The sequence below is a fragment of the Colobus angolensis genome, unplaced genomic scaffold (assembly GCF_000951035.1).
Source record: "Colobus angolensis palliatus isolate OR3802 unplaced genomic scaffold, Cang.pa_1.0 Scaffold255, whole genome shotgun sequence".
Lineage (NCBI taxonomy): Eukaryota > Metazoa > Chordata > Mammalia > Primates > Cercopithecidae > Colobus > Colobus angolensis.
The window spans coordinates 3424514-3434821 of NW_012115766.1; the positions used below are offsets into that span (position 1 = coordinate 3424514).

The following is a 10308-nucleotide window of genomic DNA, read 5'->3' on the forward strand; positions in this document are numbered from 1 at the left end:
AAATACAATTTTTTTTATTAGTATTGTTGTCCTTTTCATAGGTCTGAAATTTTTCTTCTTGAGGGGAAGCTAGTCTTTTGCTTTTGCCCATTTTGAATCACATGAATTATTACAGTGTTTATCCTTTCATATAGTTAGCTAATAAAAAGCTTTTGTCTACACACCCTGCATACCATAATGGGGGTAAAGTTAAGTTGAGATAGTTTTCATCCATAACTGAAAATCAAAAATCTTGATCAGTTAAGAAATTTCACATAGCCCACTTACATTTACAAACTGAAGAGTAATCAGTCTACTAAAGCATGGGATTATTAGAATCAAACATTTTGAAAGTCTGTCCTTGAAGGACTAATAGAAAAGTATGTTCTAACCTTTACATGAGGACTCTATTCTTTAACTCCCATTACCATGTAATGGCAGTTATATTTTGCAGTTCCCACATTAAAGAAGACCTGAGAATGCATCCCCAAAAGCGTGAGCTTAAAATACAAGACTGCCATATTAAATTTTTTGTTGACATTAGTCTCAGTGAAGACTACGAAAATGCTGGCTATAGATGTCTTTTCCCATTTGTCTCAATATGGACTGCTCAGGAAACGAGACTTTCCATTACAAGTATTTTTAATTAATTGGGCCAGCTTTTAAGATGAAGATGCCACATTCAAAATAGGGTATATTTTCCTATATTATGGTTTGCCCCTTTATAAATCCAAGTAGATAGGAGGAAAGAAGACACTTAAGCTTTGCATCTCAGTATGAATTATTCAATTTATTTGAATGATTTTTCTTTACAAAACAAACTCATTAGTCATTATCTGCTTAGCAGTTTAGGGAACAATTTGGCAATTTTGTGGTTTTTGAGATTATCGTTTTCTTAAAGTGCCAGTATTTTAAAATAGCGTTCTTGTAATTTTACACGCTTTTGTGATGGAGTGCTGTTTTGTTATATAATTTTGACTTGGATTCTTTCCATTTGCATTTGTTTATGTAATTTCAGGAGGAATACTGAACATCTGAGTCCTGGATGATACTAATAAACTAATAATTGCAGAGGTTTTAAATATTAGTTAAATGGCTTTCACTTAAGAATTTAAGATTTTGTTACATATTTTTAAATCTTGTTTCTAATAATACCTCTTAGTACCTTTTAAATAAGTATAAGGGATGGCAAAGTTTCCCTTTAAAAATACTCACTTTATGCTTATAAATAGGTTAATGGGCTGATAAAAGGGTTTTGTCAAACATTGCAAGTACTCGGTGCTATATATAAATGAGGAAAAACTAGTTTTACTTTCAGAATGATTTAAACAAGATTTTTAAAAAGATACATGCAAGTGAAAAGCAGGGTTAGTGATAGGCTGCAATTGTGTCAACATCAGATTTTTTGTTAAGAGGAACAAATGACTCAATCTGATTTAAATGGAAGTTTCTACTGTATAGAAATAACCATTGTCAACATTAGTAATCCTGATCGGTTTAAAATGAATTCTGGCTCAAGGAGACTTTGTAACTTTAGTAGGTATGTCATGACAACTACCATTTTTTTAAGATGTTGAGAATGGGAACAGTTTTTTAGGGTTTATTCTTGACCACAGATCTTAAGAAAATGGACACAAACCCTCTTCAGTCTGAAGATTAGTGTACTTTGGTTTGGTGTTCCAACAGTATCCCCTGGAAGTTGGATGTCTAAAACTCAAGTAAATGGAAATAGGAGGCAATTTGGATAATTAAGTGTAAAACCCTGTAACTGAAGATGACTTTTTTTAGAACGTGTATAGAAACTATTTTAATGCCAAGATAGTTACAGTGCTGTGGGGTTTAAAGACTTTGTTGACATTAAGAAAAGACTAAACAATCTATAATTAATTGGGCCAACTTTTAAAATGAAGATGCTTTTTAAAACTAATGAACTAAGATGTATAAATCTTAGTTTTTTTGCATTTTAAAGAGGCATATGGCATATTGATTAACGAGTCAAATTTCCTAACTTTGCTGTGCAAAGGTTGAGAGCTATTGCTGATTAGTTATCATTAGTTCTGATGATCGTCCCATCACAGTGTTGTTAATGTTTGCTGTATTTATTAATAATTTTCTTAAAGTGAAATCTGAAAAATGAAATTTGTGTGTCCTGTGTACCCCAGGAGTAATGGTTAAATGATAAAGATAGGGAAAGCGCCCATGTAACACAAAAACTGCCATTCAACAGGTATTTCCCTTACTACCTAAGGAATTGTAACCATTGCTCAGACATTGTAGGATTTAACTGTTGAAAACCACAGGAGAGACAACAGTGGTTTTTGAATGAAGTACATGGGTACTACCTTGCTTGACATCACATAGTCCTTGATGAAAGTTCACATTTAGTTCTGCTTGGTACAATATGCCTCCTGAAAGGGTTCTTGATGAAAGTCTGCTTGGTACAACACGCCTCCTGAAAGGGTCTGATAGCTTTCAGTACCAGTAAGACACTTGAATATGGTGGTAAGGTATCTGCAAATTTGCACACACTGTACACAGCTTAAGGCTATTTTATTAGAGAGTGTGATATTTGAATTTCTTTTTCATATTTGTGCTTTGTGTCACTTTCAAATGGCCCTTGAAATGCCTATTAAAACTAGATTAAAGCCAGAAAGTGATTTCATCTGGCTATCCAGCAAAAGATGGAAGGTGGTTCGTTTTCTTGTCCTCTTTTAATACCAAGGCAGTGCTAACACTTGCCATAACTTGGGAAATTCCCTGGGTCTGCGCCACGTTGCTCCCAGATTAATGAGGCAAAATGTTGCTCTGTTCTAGAATTGCTTGTTTCACAATACATCATGAAGGAAATGCCATACGACATGGAATGACAAAAACTAATATGCCACACTCCAGAATATGTAATGCTCGTCTTCCAGGGGGTTTCAGTCTTAAGACAGATAATCTCTACCAGGAAGAAATGCTAGATAACTTTAGGCATGTCGATTGGTTTGGACCTTCTAATTAGTTGAATTTTTACTTATTTTGACATGAGAGATTACATAGAATTTCTATGTTGTCCAGGTGGGTCTCCGAATCTGCTCAAATAATCCTCCCGCCTCAGCTTCTCAAGTAGCTGGGATTACAGGGACACAGCACTGTGCCTAGTTTAGTTAAATTTATTGGGCATCCACTGAAAAGGAAGTAGGAATAAAATCTGCAGTAATATGAATAAACCTGTAAGTGAGCATGAGCAATGGTGGGCAAGGGTATGCAAACTCGAATCCACAAATAGAAAAATCAGTGGAAAGCCAGGCACAGTGGCTCACACTTAAAATCCCAGCACTTTGGGAGGCCGAGGTGGGAGGATCACTTGAGGCCAGGAGTTTGACACTAGCCTGGGCAACATAGTGAGACCTTGTCTACTAAAAATACATAATTTTGTGAATATACTAAATACCATTTTAAAAAGTGGAAAAGGGATTAGAGAGATCCCTGTAAATTATGTACTCATGTTGATTGTTCTCTTTAGTCACATAATTCAGTCACATGACATTCCACAGTACGGTGCTCTGTAATATATATTTTTTCTTTTTTCGATCTCACTTGTATATGATCCGTAATACTTTTTCTCATTCCCTTACTGATGGACATTGAGATTGTTTCCTATTTTTCGCTGTTTAACAGTACTGCACTGAACATCTGTCCATTTCTCTCAGGCATGTGTGGGTCTTCAGATACCTCAAAAGTAGAACTGCTGAGTCAAAAGACATTTGCATTTAACATTTTGGAAGATGTTGATAAATTGCCCCCCCCTGCCCACAAAAGCTGTATTTATGCTGTGAAACAATGATTTTGCAATTAATCAAGATTTTTACTGGTTTTTCTTTGGCTCTATGACTCAATTTTTAAAAATGAGAAATTAAAATACTGAAATACTGTCATTTGTCCAGAGCTACCTGACCAGAATAAGAAACACAGGCAGAGTCAACTGAAAGACTCTTAGGACAAGCCACTGCTTTATTTAAACTGCTAAACTATTTCTCAAACTCCCGGCCTCAAACTATCCTCCCTCCCTCCCTCCCTCCGCCCTGTTGCTGAGATTAGAAGCGTGAGCCACAGTGCCCGGCCTAAACTGCTAAACTATTTCTCAAACTCCCGGCCTCAAACTATCCTCCCTCCCTCCCTCCCTCCGCCCTGTTGCTGAGATTAGAAGCGTGAGCCACAGTGCCCGGCCTAAACTGCTAAACTATTTCTCTCAAGTTACTGCAGTAACTAAATAAGTAATCCACTGTGTGAAAATGAGGAGGTTCTTTCCCATTTTGATATACTCTTTCCTAAATGGAAGTATGTGGTAGTTTTTTGGTTTGTTTTATTCTGGGGAGGGTCTTTTCTATCAAAGATTGTATATCAATCTTACAGAAGCTGCAGCCAACAGTTTTGGAAAAGCAAGTCGTTCAGAAATAAGGTGTAGCGAAAGGCAAAATGTGTGGCCTGCATACTAGCCATTGGGAGACAGGTATTTGGAAAGGCAGAAGGGATTCTGAGGATTTGCCTTAAATGGAATAAAGTTCACCAGTTCCTTGCTGGAGATGATACTTTATGGCAAAGGACATACTCTGAATGTGCTTATAAACGAAATTGTATTTATATGCTTAAAGTGAAATTAAGCTTAGGTCCTTAGAATTACATAGAATTTCTCAATAGAGGCTTTACCATACTTTGTTTGTTAGCTTTTGCTTTCTGGGTTTTTTTCCTCCTCTTCACAAGTGTTGACTGTACCCTAGTTTTGTTTATTGGGTTTCAATCAGAGCTTATTTTATAAAGTGATCTGAACATAACCAAGTAAGAGAATAAAAAGCCCTAAAATAAAATCAGGATCTGTTGAGTGTGAGAGAGTGCTCCTAAAGATAAAGAAAAACAAGATGCTCAGTTGCCACAGCCTCAGATGCCACTGTAATCCCTGGAAGAGATGAAGAGTAAAAAGGCTACTCAGAGCAAAGATATTGCAGCTTCCTCACCCCTACACCCCAAGCCCCACTTCCCCAGGCCTCGCTCTGCCATCTGGAATCAGCCTGGCTGGGGCTTGGACACAGGGAATGGGGCTAGGCACACTTAGGCTCAGAAGCAGAGAGGCTGACCAGAGAGCCTCTTTTCAGGGAGGGACAGAATAAGGCATAGCACTAGTGTAGGGTCCTAGCACATTAGAGGCAAAGGGGCTCTAAGGGCTACTGTAGTCTAATCTGTGCATTTTTACAGAGTAGTGGACAGAGGCCCGTAGGGATTCGGAGGCTTGCTCAAGGACAAATGGCAGTATCAAAACACTCTAGCAGTGCCAGGCTCACAGTAGGTGCAAAAAAGATGTGAGCTCTTTCCCCTTCCCTTAAGGACAGCAACAAAGAGGCTGGAAAGCTTCCTCATTGCCCCTCACTTCCAGGCCTGGGTTCTCCTGCTATGGCTACAATTTTTGCTATGCGGGGATATCCAGTACATTCTGCCATCACTGAGGTTCTTCTCTGGCTTTCTCCTTTGATTTACTTACAACATTTCTGAACTGAGTCAAACCAAACCAAACAAAAATGTTCCCAGTCATGTAGAAAGTTGTAGGCCATCTGATTCCAAAGGGCTGGTAATCACTGAAATAATAGATGCTGCTTAGGATGGTAGCCTGATCTTCCGGAATTAGAAGCAAGAAGCAATATGCTACACGTGACTATAACTTTTGAAAAATCGGTTGCCCTTATTATGAATGAAACTTATATTATTGAAACAAAATAAATAAGAAAACAAAAATCTATAATTCTACCAGTCAGCAAGACTATTACCATATTATGTGCCCTAAGGCCAGTTTCTATATATAACATGTAATATATATACATATAGATATATAGAGATAGATTTAAAAAATTGAGGTGAGATTCATATAACAAAATTAACCTTTTAAAGTGAACAGTTCAGTGGCATTTAGTACATTCAAAATGTTCTGCGACCATCACCTCTATCCAGTTCCAATATGATTTCATCACCCAAAAAGGCATCCCTGTACCCATTATTTTCTTCTCCACTGGCCCTTGGCAACCACCAATCTACATTGTCTCTGGATTTATCTATTCTAGATATTTCATGTAAATGGAGTCATACAATATGTGACATTTTGTGTCTGGCTTCTTTTACTTCATGTAATATTTTCACAGTTCATTCACATTTATCATGTATCAGTACTTCAATCTTTTTTTTCTTTTGTAAACAGATTCTCACTGTGTCACCCAGGTTGGAGTACAGTGGCACAATCAGAGTTCACTGCAGCCTTGAACTCCTGGGCTCAAATGATCCTCCTACCTCAGCTTCCCCAGTAGCTCGGACTACAAGTGCATGCCACCATGTGTGACTAATTTTTAAATTTTTGGTAAAGATGAGGTCTTTCCATGTTGCCCAGGCTGGTCTCAAACTCCTCCCCTCAAGCCATCCTTCTGCTTCAGCCTCCCAAAGTGCTGGGATTACAGGTGTGAGCCTCCACACCTAGCCATTCATTCCTTTTTTGTTGTTTTGTTTTTTGTTTTTTGCAGACAGTTTCACTCTTGTCACACAAGCTGGAGTGCAGGGGTGCAATCTCGGCTCACTGCAACCTCCGCCTCCCAGGTTCAAGCGATTCTCCTGTCTCAAGCCTCCTGAGTAGCTGGGATTACAGGCACCCACCACCATGCCCAGCTAATTTTCTGTATTTTTAATAGAGACAGGGTTTCTCCATGTTGGCCAGGCTGGTCTTGAACTCCTGACCTGAGGTGATCCGCCCGCCTCAGCCTCCCAAAGTGCTGGGATTATAGGCCTGAGCCACCGCTCCTGGCCCATTCATTCCTTTTTAAGGTTGAATGATATTCTATTGTGTGTATATACCATAATTCCTTATTCACTCATCCAGTGATAAGGTCTTAGGCTGTTTCTACCTTGTGGTTATTGTGAATAGTGCTGCTATGAACATGCGGGTACATGTATTTGTTTGAGTTCTTATTTTCAATTCTTTGAGTATATATCTAGGAGTGGAATTGCCGGGTCATATAGTAATTTTATGTCTAAATTTTTGAGGAACTGCCAAACTGTTCTCCACAGCTGCACCGCTTCACATTCCCACCAATGATGTATGAGGGTTTCAATTTCTCTACAACCTTGCCGGCACTTCCTATTTTCTATTTTTTAAAATTATAGCCATCTTAGTAGGTGTGAAGTGGAATCTCACTGTGGTTTTGATTTGTGTCTCCCTAATGACTGATGATACTGAGTGTCTTTTCATGTGTTTATTGGCCATTTGTATTCTTTGGAGAACTAATTCAAGTTCTTCACCCATATTTAAATTGAGTTGTCTTTTTGTAGTGTTGTGTGCATATACATATACATACATATATATATATGTTTTTAAAAATGGTAATAATTTACAAATATTGCATTTGTAAGCTACTTTTTCTACTTCACAGTCTATCTTGAACAAAAGTCTATGTCAGCTGGGCACAGTGGTGCACACCTGTAATCCTAGTACTTTGGGAGGCCAAGGCAGGTGGCATCACTTCAGGCCAGGAGTTTGAGACCAGCCTGGCCAACATGGTGAAATCTTGTCTTTACTATAAATACAAAAATTAGCTGGGTATGGTAGCATGCACCTATAGTCCCAGCTACTCGGGTGACTGAAGCACAAGAATCGCTTGAACCCAGGAGGTGAACAGGAGTTGACCCAGTGAACTGAGATGGTGCCACTACACTTCAGCCTGGGCAACACAGCAAGACTCTGTCTTTAAAAAAATAAAAAAAGTCGGCCAGACGCAGTGGCTCATGCCTGTAATCCCACCGCTTTGGGAGGCCGAGGTGGGTGGATCACCTGAGGTCAGGAGTTCGAGACCAGCCTGGCCAACATGGTGAAACCCTGTCTCTACTAAAATACAAAAATAAACTGGGCATGGTAGTGGGCGCCTGTAAGCTACTTGGTAGCCTGAGGCAGGAGAAATGCTTGGATCCAGGAGTCGGAGGTTGCAGTGAGCCTAGATCGCACCATTGCACTCTAGTCTAGACGACAAGAGCAAAACTCCATCTCAAAATAAATAAATAAATAAATATAAATATTAAAAAAGTCTATGTCATCATATATTCATATTCTGCTGGGCATTATTTTTAGTGCCTGAATGTAAAATACCATAAATTATTAAATCAATTCCATATTATTAGACATTTAGTTTATAATTTTTTACTGTTACATATAAGGTTAACATGACTACCTTTCTTTATGCTCACACCTTTGCCCATAATTATTTCATTAGGCTATAAATATATTCCTCAAAGTGAAATCACTGAATCAAAAGATGAGCCAAATTTGGTGAATTTTACCAAGCCACCTTTAGAAAGTTTTCACCCAGATGTAACAACTTTTTAAAAGGCTATTCAGACAATTTTACATATAAGGGATACAAAATAGGGTCATGGTTTCTAAGATTTTATAAAGGTTCGAGCCTACAACAGTGGGGGGAATTGTGAAAGGAGTAAACCTTCAAAAGCAAGCAGATAAAAAGCCTGAAAAACCTGGAAAACCATTGGATTGAAATGTCCATTCCCCTTTATACTTCTGTTACCTTACTACTTTTCAGGTTGGAGATTAACAGAAAGTGCTTTTATATTCAGGTAATTGCAGAACTGCAAAAAGTGAATGCCTAGATCAATTGGAGTGGGTAGAAAAACTTTGAAAATTTTGCAAGAGCATTAGAGTTTTGCTTTTCACTTCATTGCGTCACTGTACCTTGTAAACACCTACATAATCTCCAAAGCTTACTAATTAGTACCTGTATCAGATTTTTTTCTTTAAATAAGATTAAATAACAACATTTTCACATACTGTTTTAAAACCAAGACGTAAATGAAACGTGTATGCCTTGAAAGAATGTCAAGGCATACACGTTTCATTTAACAGTGGCCAGTAGGCCAACATGAAACTGAATTAATTATATATAATTTATCCTCTAGACAACCCCATAGGAATCTTTTTCACACATTGATGAGTATTGGATTTTACCCTACACAGGTCACTGAAAAGTAGTGTAAATTTCACGTTTTTTTGTCTTTTGTTTTTTTTTTTTAAGATGGAGTCCCGCTCTGTTGCCCAGGCTGGAGAGCAGTGGGACAATCTCAGCTCACTGCACTTAGGTTCAAGCGATTCTCCTGTCTCAGTCTCCTGATTAGCTGGGATTACAGGCACCTGCCACCACTCCCGGCTAATTTTTGTATCTTTTAGTAGAGATGGGGTTTCACCGTCTTGGCCAGGCTGGTCTCAACCTCCTGACTTCAAGTGATCCGTCCGCCTCAGCCTCCCAGAGTGCTGGGATTATGGGCGTGAGCCACCGTGCCTGGCCTCATGTTTCTTTTAAGAACTTAACTTTTAGAAGGCAGCATTGCAAACTTTCATGTCTGAATTTATATATATTGAGCTTCTATAGATAATTACAATGTACCATTAGAAATAATATTGATTTTGGCCAGGCATGGTGGCTCACACCTGTAATCCTAGCACTTGGGGAAGCCGAGGCAGACAGATCATGAGATCAAGAGATCGAGACCGGGCCAGGTGCGGTGGCTCAAGCCTGTAATCCCAGCACTTTGGGAGGCCGAGAGGGGCGGATCACGAGGTCGGGAGATCGAGACCATCCTGGCTAACACGGTGAAACCCCGTCTCTACTAAAAATATAAAAATTAGCCGGGCACGGTGGTGGGTGCCTGTAGTCCCAGCTACTCGGGAGGCTGATGCAGGAGAATCGCTTGAACATGGCAGGCGGAGGTTGCAGTGAGCCAAGATTACACCACTACACTCCAGCCTGGGCGAACTCTGTCTCAAAAATGAATGAATGAATGAATGAACGAACGAACGAATGAATAAATAAATAAATAAATAAATAAATAAAACTTGGGAGTTTTTTAAAAAACTGTTAAGGTCCTAAAGGTTTTTAAATAACTCTACTTAAGAATCAACTGACCCAGGCCAGGCGAGATGGCTCATCCACCTCTCTGGTCTCTACTAAAAAATCAAAATGTTGACTTTGGCTGGGCACGGTGACTCACGCCTGTAATCCCAGCACTTTGGGAGGCCGAGGCAGGCAGATCACTTGAGGCCAGGTGTCTGAGACCAGCCTGGCCAACATGGTGAAACCCTGTCTCTAATAAAAATACTAAAAATTAGCAGTGCGTGGTGGTGGATGCCTGTGATCCCAGCTACTCGGGAGGCTGAGGCAGGAGAACTGCTTGAACCTAGGAGGCAGAGGCTGCAGTGAGCTGAGATCAAGCCACTGCACTCCAGCCTGGGCAACAGAACAAGATTCTGTCTGA

At 39.3% G+C, this 10308-nt stretch overlaps 1 protein-coding gene across 1 annotated transcript in view; it reads left to right on the forward strand.

The window, feature by feature from the left end:
* The window catches only part of HMGB1 (high mobility group box 1), a 20594-nt gene that overhangs the window by 5077 nt on the left and 5209 nt on the right, over positions 1 to 10308 (forward strand). The window lies entirely within an intron of this gene.